This window comes from Antechinus flavipes, chromosome 1 (assembly GCF_016432865.1).
Source record: "Antechinus flavipes isolate AdamAnt ecotype Samford, QLD, Australia chromosome 1, AdamAnt_v2, whole genome shotgun sequence".
In the NCBI taxonomy this organism is placed as follows: domain Eukaryota; kingdom Metazoa; phylum Chordata; class Mammalia; order Dasyuromorphia; family Dasyuridae; genus Antechinus; species Antechinus flavipes.
The window spans coordinates 331,902,038-331,914,684 of record NC_067398.1 but is presented as its reverse complement, the minus strand read 5'-3'; the positions used below and the strand labels follow the sequence as shown (position 1 = coordinate 331,914,684).

At 34.0% G+C, this 12,647-nt stretch overlaps 1 protein-coding gene across 9 annotated transcripts in view; it reads right to left on the bottom strand.

The window, feature by feature from the left end:
• Positions 1-12,647, bottom strand: part of TNRC6A (trinucleotide repeat containing adaptor 6A) — a 116,088-nt gene that overhangs the window by 88,177 nt on the left and 15,264 nt on the right. Inside the window, exon 1 of one of the 9 annotated variants that reach the window (XM_051967525.1) lies at positions 4,120-7,625. The exons of the other annotated variants lie outside the window; for them this stretch is intronic. The gene's annotated coding sequence lies outside the window, so the exon portion shown is untranslated. Of the gene's footprint in view, positions 1-4,119; positions 7,626-12,647 lie in introns of those variants that run through there. 9 annotated transcript variants of the gene reach the window in all.

Genomic DNA, 12,647 nt, shown 5'->3' with positions numbered 1-12,647 from the left:
AGGTTTTTAAACAGTCCCCACCTGAATATCTTCACAGTCCCTATTTACTGAGTCATCCACAAGTTCTTGCTTTCATGCAAGATCCAGAACAGGTTCTAGTCCTGATGATGCAAAAAAAGTCTCTTTCCTTAAGATCCAGCAAGGAAACTCTGTCCATAAAGCACAGGTTGGTTGGGCCTTTGGCAGACACCAAGGAGTAGCTAGAATAAACTAATATTACTAGATTTCCAAGTTTCTCAGAGCAGCCATTAATTATGCTACTTTTGAAAAGCAATTGCTTGTCTCTTACTGAACCCTATATACTAGTGATGACATGAGACATATAATCACTCTTTGTCCAGAGTTGCCAATAATAAGTTGAGTAAAGCAAGATGGTCCCTTTAGCAAGACGGCTGGAACTTCTATCGCTAAATAGAAATGGCACAGAAATCATGCTTGCCCAGATTCCTCTGGTATTAGTATTTGGTAATTATGTTAGAGACTGAAAGCTCCAGTTCTGTCTCTGTCCTGTATGCTCCTACCCTGGCTCTTACAGAATATCATTTTCCCTGGTTACCAGCTATGATAGGTATATGCTACTGGACTTCAACAACCACTATTTGTTAACAGGAAAAATCTCTAGGAGCAGGATACTGGCAAGTTCTTCTAGATAGGTGAGCACTAGGCTACACAACTGTCATTGTAAGAAAGTCTTGAGATCAGGGCAGAGAAGATTTTATCTATATAAATTCCTAGGCAATGGATATGAATGTGGGCAATGCGTTTAGGGCACAGAGAGTATGGGATTCCAAATGGTAGACTTTTAGGGAAGGGAGAAATACCATTCTACGCCTGGCACAGGGTCATGCGATTCTGTCACTAAGGACAAAGCAAGCTATTCCTGACCTTAATGGCCTCCCCAACTAGTAGGATGGCATTCTCTCAACTCAGGTAAATAACACTGTCCCTATCGATGAACAGTCATATCATTATGATGATCCATGTTAAGTATTCAACTTTCCAGAAGCCATGTTTGTAACAAACTGATGTTACACTGGAAAGAGGAGAGGCTCCCTTGACTATTGGTTCCTTGAATCTAACCTCCAGAAATTTCCAGATAAGAACAGATTATTTCTGGACATAGCTTGCCTAATCCTCTGACTCTTCCTTATTCTCTCCCCAAAACAGAGATGCTTTAGTCTCAAGGTTCTCGCCCCTCAAGGGGCTCTAACACCCTGGAGAGATAGCTCAATTCCTCAATTTATAGAGTTTCTTTCCTTTGGGATGGTTCAAAAAACTCCTTTTCTGACAAAGTCTGGTTCTGGCGGGATGTATCTTGCTTTCCATATCATGGGAAAGAGGAAATTTAACTTATTATCTAACTTTTATTTATTTAATTATTGTGCATATGTATGTATTAGTAGTAGTAGTATATTACTAGTTACTTAACTGTTGTGGGTATATATATTTAAAAGAAAGGGAATACTTTAAATGACTTGGTGATAATTCAAGAAGAGAATTTTTTATTTAGCTATTGTGGAAGAAAGAAGCAGCCAATCCAAAGAGGTCCCATAGGGCTGGAGGGATGGGAGATAAAGATTTTGTATTATACTCTCTCTCTCTTTTTTTTTGGGGGGGGGTAGGTGGGAGAAGGGTTGAGGCACAAGGTCACATAGCACATAACACATAACATAGTGTTAAATGTCTGAGATAAGATTTGAGGGAGCAGCTAGGTGGCACAGTGGATATCAAGACACAATCATTACCACTTTGTATTAGGAAATCCAGTGATAACTTCAAAGATGTATTATCACCCATCATAAGGACCAGAATGTCCGTGAGACTTAGTCTTTCTGAAAAAGGAAGGTAAAGCTTAGGACACTTAGCTTTTGTCTTTTTCTACATTTTATTTTGTTTTTGTTCTCTTTCCCGTTAGTACTGCCCAGGCCAAGAGGACTATCTGGTAAAAGATTTGAGACTTGGTACTTCTGAGGCATGGAGGAAAAATGTGCATTATTCTCCACATTTCTGTTTTGTTTCTTGTTTCTCCCCCTTAGGTACTGCCTATGCTAGGAGGACTGTACTTATAAGACTTAAAACTTGGTTCTTTCAAATGGGGAAGAAAAATCAACATTTTTCTTTTGTTTTTCTGTTTTTCTTTTGTTTCCCCTTTTCTCTCCCATAGTACTACCCAGACAGGAGAATGGTGAAAAAGATGACCATTTTCCTGATGAAGTTTCCTGATATTGCTTCTTCCTTTCATGCAACCTGATTGGTTTCAGCTTCCCTTCTGTAGCTTGCTGGTCTAGAGGCATAAAAGATCTCAGCAATATTATCTGGGCCTCTCATATTTGGTATTTGCATAAGAATATGGGTCAACAAACCATGATGCTTTACTGAACTAATTGTGAGAAATCTCTTTATATCAATCTTAGTTAAGTTTGTAAATAAATTATTTTTAATTTATTTAGTTTATATTTTTATTTTATAATTTATAAATAAAATTTTCTTATAAGACAGAAATAGGATTAGGTCCATAATTGAATTTTTTAAGGTTGTTGGAGTTTTTGAAGTTGCTTTTTGACATTTTGATTTCCAAATTCTCACCCTCCCTCCAGCCCCTATCCCACTCACTGAGAAGGCAAACAATATGATATCAATCCATCATAAACTGAGTTAATCTAAACTGAGTTAGATCCAGAATTGAATCAGTAGATGGAATCAGAGTGGCTCATTCAATTCCTACAGTGCTATTTACAGCTCAGCAATAAGTATACTCCTTTCTATTTCCATTCAATATCCTTCAGAGTCTATTACATCAAATTTTGCTAAAATTCAATTCTCCTTAACTTCTTTTGTGGTTAGATTTACCTAGGCCTGAGAGGAAGAAACGGAAGTTTCCTACTATTCTAGTTTTATTATTACCTTTTGTAACTCATTTAAATTTAAGAATTTAGTTGCTAACTTAGCTTTTCTCTGCAATACAGTAATCCAATATAATCCCAATAGATCTGGGTTAGAAAATGCCATCCACATCCAAAGAGAGCAAACTATGGAGACTGAAAGTGGATTGAAGCCTACTATTTTCACCTTTTTTTGTTGTTGTTGGTTTTTTCTTCCTTGTGATTTTTCCATTTTTGTTTTGCCTTTTCTTTTACAACATGATTAATATGGAAATATTTTTTAAATGACTGTAAATGTATAACTACTATCAGAAGGCTTTTTGTCTTGGGGAGAGGAGATGGAAGGAAGGGGAAAAATTTTGGAATTTACAATCTTATAAAAATGGATGTTGAAGACTATCTTTACATGTAAGTGGAAAAATAAAATACCATTGAGGGAAAAAAAAATTAGATACTACGCCAGTTGGTGCATACATGTTTAGTATTGATATTAATTCACTGTCTATGATAATTTTAGCAAAATTTAGTTTTTCTTAAATTAGCTCTTTTTTGCTTTTGTTTTGTCTGTGATCATGACTGCCAATACTCCTATCTTTTTTATTCTAAGACCTTGATGATGATTATAAAGTTTTGAGGCAATACATTAATCTGCCCCCATATCCTATCTTGGCTGTTTCCATCCCTTTGTGCTAGAATGCTCCCTGCTACACATGATTGGGCTTCATCCCCAGTGTCCACAGATCTTTCTTGTTTTCTCCTAAGCTTTCTTGGTCCAAAAAAATGACTTATCGTGATGTTCTTCACTTTTAGGATTAGAATATAGACTGGTTGTATTTTCTAAGTTGCTAGGGAAGAAATAAGTTTCCTCTTATTCTACCATCTTCACTCTCCTTCATTGTTACCTTTTCTCTACATCCCAGTCATTTTTGGGAAAAAATAAAAATAGCTTTCCTTTCCCTTCTAATTGAGGCCTCCTTTGTGACAAAGAAAAGTTATTAAGCAAAAACACTGATTATAATGACTGCATCGTTCACCAAATCCACCAGCAGTTTTTCATTTACTGAGTTTTTTTTTCATGTACACTATTTCTGCTTATTTCATTCTACATCACACATAAATCTTCCCTTGCTTCTTTAAATTCCTAGTAGTTGACATTTTTTAACCCAACAATAGCTATCCAATTAGATTTTTATACCTTGTTTTTTTTCCTACTCATTCCTAATTAAGATGTACTCACTTTGTTTCCAATTCTTTACCACCACAGAGACAGCTGCTATGAAATGGGTCTGTACTGGACCTTTGTGTTTATATCTTTATCTTCTAAGGGTAAATGTCCAATATTAGGATTGCTAAATCAAAGAGTATAAATAGAAATGTCATTTTTGGTGAAGTTATTTATAAATTGTGGTTCTAATCTAATTTAATTAATTTGTTCAATTCAACAAACACGTCTATGCAGAGTCAGTGATGGACATTAGGCAAATAAAAAATAAAACAAAAACACTCTGCCCTCAAGGTGCTTTTATTTTCTGGTATAAAGCATAAACAATACAAAGTATTATCAAAAGGAGTTTGATATCAGTTAAGGATGAGAGAGATCTGAGGATGGCATCTGTGCTGTACTTTGAAGGAAGCTACAGATTCTATAAGGCATAGGTTAAGAAGAAAGTACATTCCAGACTCTCAAGGTTCTATTGCAGCAACTTTTTTAATACAAGAAACTTTTCCCAAGGGAAATGTGAAAACATTAATGAAAAGGTCACCTTTCAGCAAATTATATTCAGGGACAACAATTTAAATTTATATCTGTACTTTTGATACTATTAAAAGACAAACTACTTTATTTTCAAATTCTGATTTTATTTCAAAACTTTTCAAATTTGAATCATTAATGAATCATTGTAAAACAATCCAACTAAATTTATATCACAATGAGGGAATCATTTTTTTAGCCTGAATAACTTAGAATTTAATTTAATTATTTTTACCCATACTGAATGAAAACATGAATTATGAAAAATAATTAAAAGTCTGAAAAGTTATATTTGGCTTTAGTTTCCTCTCTACTCTTTGTCCATTTCAATTTCTAATGATCCTAGTATAATTTCTCAGTTTATAGGTAAGGAACCTTACTGTTAAGGAAGGGGCTTTTTCAGTCCCTCTTTTCCCCATATATTTCTAAAGCAAAGACGAACTTTCCAGGGTATGACTGCTTTCAACAAACAAAAGACCAGAATCCAACAGTAATCATTAATTAAGCACATATTATATGTCGAGGCAATTTGCTAAGAAGACACCCTACCTGCCATCACAAAGAAATTCTTGAAATTCATGTAAAAGTATGTTACTGCTTTAGATGAAATATGAATTCAAATGTTAAAATTTATTTCATGCTTTTAAAAAAGTTCCTTGTAGAAAGTCTTGATTTTATATGCAAGCCTGTTTTCCTTGCATTTATGTGAAAACAAGTACCAAAAAATAAAATTACATATAAAGGAAAGGAAATTCATATAATTCAGGATTTTCCATTAACCCCAAAACTGCAGAAGGAAATAGTATATTATATTCTGAAAAGCAAAGAAATGTAAGATGTGACCCAAAATAGCATATAGTGAAAGCAATTTCTCAATTCTTTTTCCCATGCAAGTTAGGATAGTTTTTTTTTTTTTTTTTTTTTTTTAAAGTATTGAGAGCATCCTTGAAATGAAGACTTTAGGCTATTAATACCACTTGGTGGTCCATCTGGGTTAAGAGCCAGAAAGAGCTCTAGGTGATTGTTTGGTGGAAAGAGATGGGTAACAAAGTTAATGGGGCTTGATTCAGCTTAAATCAATGAGTTGTATTCAACATAAATCAAGATGAATATCTAGCTATGGCTAATAAATTTCCTTTTGTTAACTACTAAATAATATAAAAGTGTCTCATTTTGTTCCAAAATCTTACAAAAGCTACCAGGGGAGTGTCAGAACATTTACAAACCTAAGCCCCCTAACCTTTGACAAAAAGGTTTATCCACCAGTGAATGGTGATTAACTGAAGTACTTTTTTAAAAGTCCCTAAAGCAGAAGTGAGCAAAATATTTGACTGATCAAAAACCAAAAAAAAGAAGGGCAAGGTAAGTAAATGCTACTATGAAAGAAAGAGCTTCTTTGGTAGGAGCAGGGAAAGAAGAGAAGAGTCTTCTGGAGTGGGGATAAAAGAACAGTTTTGCCTTAAGAAAAGAGTTAGGTTTAATCGAGGTAAGTTTAATCTTTGAGAAATTATTGTACTGGCTGTAAGAGATAGCTCAACCTCAATTCTTCAGAAATTTCAACTCAACAGAGATTTGAAGAAAGACTAAAATAAAGGCATAATTAATGATCAGAGAAGAAAACAAAGAAACACTTCTTAAAGTATTATACAAATATGAGCCTATTAAAACTATAGAATTCTACTAAAACCAACTCACTATCAGAAGGGTCCTTTTCGAATTGTGGTAATAGATGTGATTTTATGCTATCAATGGAGTAGTATCTATGATCATGGAATAAAGTAAAGTTGCCCAACACATGATCTTGGTAATTAAAGTAATACTAACGATGTCAAAGAGATAATTAACCATAGACAAATGAAAAACTATAACTTCATTATAGCAGATTATAGTGCTTGTCATTATCAATATAGCAACTATATACTGAGGGAAGAAAACAAAAAGAAAAAAAATTGCATAGAATTTCAAAGATCTGAGAAAAAAACACAAAAAAGCAAACTTTGTTGTTATTGATGTTTAGCATATATTAATTTATTTTTTATGGTTTTTTTTTTTGATGGTTAAGTTTTTATTTAAAAAAAATTTTGGGAAATAACCACAGCATATATTTTTCTTCAAATCTATTTAAATTCTGCTGTACCTTACTTCAAGAAAACAATTGATTATTTTATAGTCAATTCAATTTGCTATCCTCCCTCCCACCAATAATCCACACTTGAAATCTCAAAACCATCTTTGTGCATCTCCTGCATCACTTTCTTGACACAGTTATCAAGTCCTATTGATTCTTACCCTCACAATCTCTCATATCTCTTTCGTTTGTCTCACTTACAGCTGTAGATTCTCCTAAATCAGACTATTATTTCTCCTCACCAGAAATAATTAATCTCTTAACTAGCACCCTGATTTTAAGGGTATCTCCTGATCAATTTGTCTTCCACACAGCCGCTCAGAATCAACTTAAACCAGAGTTATTTTATGCCATGTTTGCTGAAAAAACTTTAGTATCTCTTTAATTGCCTCAAGACTAAAACGTGGGGCAGCTAGGTGGAGCAGTGGATAGAACATCAGCCCTGAAGTCAAGAGGACTTGAATTCAAATCTACTCTCAGATACTTAACACTTCCTGTGAGACCTTGGACAAGTCACAAACCCAATTGCCTCAGCAAGCAAGCAAGCAAACAAACAAACAAACAAAAAAAGAATACAACTCCTTAGCTTTGTTTGGCCATAGAAAATAACCTGAGAGTCATGTGTGGTGCCAACCTAATTTTTCAGATTTATTTCACATTCCTTTTCACATGCTCTATATTTCAGCCAAAGTGGACGACTAATGATTCCCTGATAGGATAAACTATCTTTAAACCTCCAGTACCTATGACACATATTAGGTTTTTAATATTTGTTATTCACTTCAACAAAGTATTTACTTAGTGACAGTTGTTTACCACATCAAATGAGATAACATGTACTAAGTTTTGTAACCCTTAAAGCACTATATAAATACTAGCTATTATTACTAGTGCATTCTCCATCTTACAAAATTAATTTTACTACAGGTTTTCTTTAAATAATGCTATTTGGCTAGTATAATTAAAATAGGCTTAAATTTGCAAAAAATAATTTAAGACAACATTCTGAGAACACATCTACCATATATACATATATGTATTTCCTTACTTCCCTTTCTTGCTGACTGCTGTACGATAAAGTTAAAAGAAATCCACTAGATGGGGCTAGATGATTAATAAAAACCCACCAACAGGTACTTCATTTAATTCTCAACTGATGAAATTTGGCTGCCTCACAATTTTACTAGATTTTTAAATGATCCTAAAACTTAATATTTTTAGAAATTTTTATTACATATCATAGGGAGAAACAGAATAGAATCACTAGCAAATGGAAAAAGGGAAAAAAGCAAAGCTGATAAATCCCTGAAGATAGAAAAGGAAAGTGAGTTTGTTTTATGTGAGTCTTATGTAGCAGGTATGGCCTTCTCTCTCTATAAGATACATATAAATTATGTATAATAAGGAGGGGGCTGCTTATTTAATCTATTCTTTTTAAATTAATGTACAGGACTACAAGTATAAAAAAGGATTGTGGTAGGCATAGGACTGAGTAGCTGATCACTATACAAACTGTGATTAATTATAAAAGTTGGTATGCCCTTGTTATAGCACATGAACATAGCAAATCTAAGGTACAATATATGGCTGTTCACATTGACCCAGATCATATTTTCAAATAGCCACTCAGGTTTCCTTTGTGCATGTCCTTAAGTTCTAAATTAGGTGCAGATCCTCCCATTAGATATCCCAAGATCATGGAGCTATTATAGCCTCTTCCTATATCTGCCTAAGTAGCTGCTGTAAGCTGTACCACTCCAAGACCCCTTTCTCCACTTCTTGGAGAAAACATTCACATTCAGCCTTCACTCATTAAACCCTACCTCATCCCAAAGAGTGTACATGATTTTAATACTTTTTCAGCTTCTTTATTATGTGTAGTGAGAGCATTTATTAAGCTTATTACACGCTACAAAATGACCTAAGCACTGTGGATAAAAATATAAGTGAGATAAAGAACTTAGATTTGAATAAGGGGTACCATACATAAAGAGATGCTGGAGAACTGGCATGAGACCAAGACCTGTTAAGATAAAACAAAAAGCTCACCAATTTTCAGGGATAGGGAGAACTGGGGCAGGATCACAAGTAGAGACCAAAGCAGTAGCAGAAAAAGGATAAGGATGATAGCTTTAGGGCAGATAATTTTGGATGGCTGACATCCTTGTTAGTTTTAATTACATAGTTGTAGTTGAACTTATACCTGAACAAAATTCCCCTTTTAAATATATTCACTATATTTCCCAAATAGTCATCTTAGAATATTAAAGCTGGATTACTTTAGCATCCAGCTAATGATTTAATAATTAGATCATCTAATCCAACACTTTCATATCTTAGATGAGGAAATTGAGTTTCAAAGGGAAAAAACCCCGATTGGCCCTAGAACACTGAAGCTATTAAGTGGTAAAATTGGGGCTAGAACTTAGTTTCTTGATTTAGTATTCATCCAACATGCTTTGTGCATCCCTTAAAGCTGTCTGTAACAAGATTTGACCTCCTGCCTATGACGATTGCTGGTGGAACCAAGTTAGGTAAACATAAGGTTATACATAATCCATTCCCATAACATATAAAGTCCTTAACAAAATTACAAAGTAGAAGATGTCTGTCTTTCAGTGCCCTTCTTTATTCCTTATACAATCCTCTATCCAATGTTGGGCACCCAATGCCTATTATCTTCTGGTTGTGCATAATAACATTTTACTTCTGTTGTTGATATTTCATAAATATTTATTTTCCTTACTAGACCAAAACCAAAATTCACAAAGCTACTGATACATTCAATATGCAACTTCTCTTGAACATTAAAGGATGTTTCCTAATTCACTCAGGTTAATAATATATGGTAATACTGAATAGTGTTTGATTTTTTCAACCAAAGACCTGATAGTGGAATTTGAGAATTGGAACATACTTCAATGGCCATGTAGACTAACAAACCCTAAACCAACAATCTGAGAAACAATTATAGACAAGTTTGAGCATAATTTTCATACCACCAATGTTTAGAATGAAAAACCAAGTTAAATCATGTTGCCAAAATGCTGAACTTGGCAAACAATAATTAAAACATGCAACAGTACTCTGTTAGTTTAAGTGAAATTTCACATTACTAAACATAGCTTCAAAATTCAGTAAGATTAGGTAAGAAAAATAATCAAATTGAGTAAAAAAAAAAATCAATTAAATACATCCATTCTTCACTCCTCCACAAACTTCTGATTCTTCAAACTTCTTTAAGTTTTTAAAATTATTTTTAAATTATTTCATGGCATTCATGTTATTCACATCAGATCTTTTTTTTTCCTTTCCATTTCTACTGCTCCAATACTAAATTCAGACTGTTATAACTTCTCCCCCAAACTCTCCCCAGGCTTCCTAAAAGGTCTCTTTTTCTGTCTCTATTCTCTATCCCCTCCAATATGCCTACATACTTTGCCAGATTTTATCTCTCTAAAGATGACTTACAATCATGTTTTGCTCCCCTGCTCAAAAAACTTTGGGAGCTACTCACAATCTCCTGAATAAACAGTCCAAACAGCCTGTGATGGAGGACCTTTCACAATTTTTCAACCTTTCTTTCCTGCCTTATTTTCCACTATTCTGCTCTATACAATTTTTGCTAAATTTAGACTAATTGTAAGTAAATGTTCCTAACTTACTCTTCTACTTGTTGAAAGTTACCTAAAAGTTCAAAGATTCTTTCTAAAGCCTACTTAAAATGTAGCTGCAACTTCCAAGGGAGCTAAGACATGGTGGCAATAGTTTTAAGATGAGCCTGATTGCAGAATGTACTTGAACAAATATCTGAGGAAACTAGGCAGCTGTTGCATTAATCACATCAAGGTGAAAGGGTTTAAAGAATCCTAGATTATTACGCTGATAAAAAGAGGGGTCAAAGAGAGAAGTACAAATCACATAAGATCTGGAGCTTGAAGTGTGCTTGGAACTATCTAGTCCAAAGAATGATGGGAATAATCTTTAAAGAAACTGAAGTTTAGAAGGAAACATGTAAGTTTGTTTGGGGATGTTTACTCTGACATGTCAGTGTAATGAAAGAGAGAGCTTAGGAACTGTTTTGTTTTTTACTTTTTTTACTCTTTTACTCTCAAGACAACCCAAGCTGGACCACTTAGAAGAAATAGCTCTTCAACAAATAATTGCCCTTCAAGGAATCACTCACTGTAAAACCCTGTCACCCCTATCAATCTGCAGTCAGTCCTGAGCCATTTAATCCAAATCATACAGAACTGTGAAGAGCTACTTAAAACTAAAGGTGATAGGCTGCATAATAATCTTTTCTTCTCTCCATTTCCTCTCTTTCTACCTTTCTTTGCTTCTTGTCTATTCCACTACTCTATTCCTCTTCATCTATTCATAAAGTGGAAAACCACTGCTCTAGAGCTAAGTTATTTCATAAGTCAATTAGGCAAATGCTTTCATTTTGCAGATAAAGAAACTGAGGCCAAAGAAGGTAAAGTGACTCACCTGAAGTCACACAAATAGGAGTTTGAGGTGGGATTTGAACCCAGGTCCTCTGATTCCAGAACCAGTGTTGTACCATATCAACCAATTCTGAAAGAGGTATGAGATGTGTTTTCCTTGGTCCCAAGGAATAGTACTTGGAGCAATAAATTAGGTCAATATAAAATGACCCCAATGTTTTTGACTTCCTGTCTCCTCACTCATTGGATGCCACTTCTCACTAGAATCAGTAAGTTTACCTGCCACATTCCCTCTCCTCTCTTTTGAATCTGCTGCTTTCAATTACTGTGGATTAAGAAAAAGCTTGGCAGGATGCAAGCAATGGATTCTAAGTGAGGAACTATTATGACTTTTTGGGGGGTTGTTTAAAAAACAGGTGTCTCTGCCTTACCCAGATTGGAAGTACAAGGTTATTCACGGGTCCAATTTCAGTACTGATTGATGGAAGAGTTTTAATAAATTGTTTCTGAACTGAGCCAGTATGCCTCTCCTTAGGCAACCTGGTCTGCTTTCTCCTCCAACCCTTTTCTCCTTTTGCAATGATAGTGATAGGGTCATGACTCTTAAACAATTTACGAAAGTTAAGTATAACTTTTTCAATTTAACTTGTCATTTCTGTCCAAGACAAAAACTGAATCATATTTACAATGATGTTCTTGTTACAAACAAAAGCAAAATTTAAAAGGTGTGGCTGAATAGGATGATTCACAGGTTTTTCTCAGAGTTGAAGCAAACACTGGTAGAATTGACTTTATCATGCAAACAAAATAAGAATTATGATTATATGATTTTGTGGAATAATCATCTCACCAAGTTATGCTCATGAGAAGTATAAGAAAAAAGACTATCATAAAAATAACACATCTCATGATTCAACAACTAATGCTAAACACAAAGTAGAGAGATTCCAGAAAAACTTTCCAGAATCTCCAAATTAAATCAAAATACATAACTGGATATTCAATGAGCTCAATGTAAAAGGGGACAGGACAGGGTGGTGAAAACTATGTTAGAAGATATCATAATTCAAATCAAGAAGAGATAGTATCCAAAAGCCTCTCTAAAGCATCATTTTACTTGTAAAAATTCTCTTCAAGTAAAGAATTAAAAGGTACTGGATGTAGCACCAAAAATAAATGATTAAATTTCATTGTTTCAAGTATCTTAACACATAGGAAACAGTCACAGTGTTCATTTCAGAATTGGCTAACATTGTACAGTAAGATCACTCAGTGGACAAAAGTAAACCCCAAACTAGAAAATATAAAATAAAAATTAGAAACACTGGGGAATTATAACATTTCCAACATAATGTTTATTTATTTATTTTTTTAAAATAACATTTTATTGACAGTACCCATGCCAGGGTAATTTTTTTTATAACATTATCCCTTAA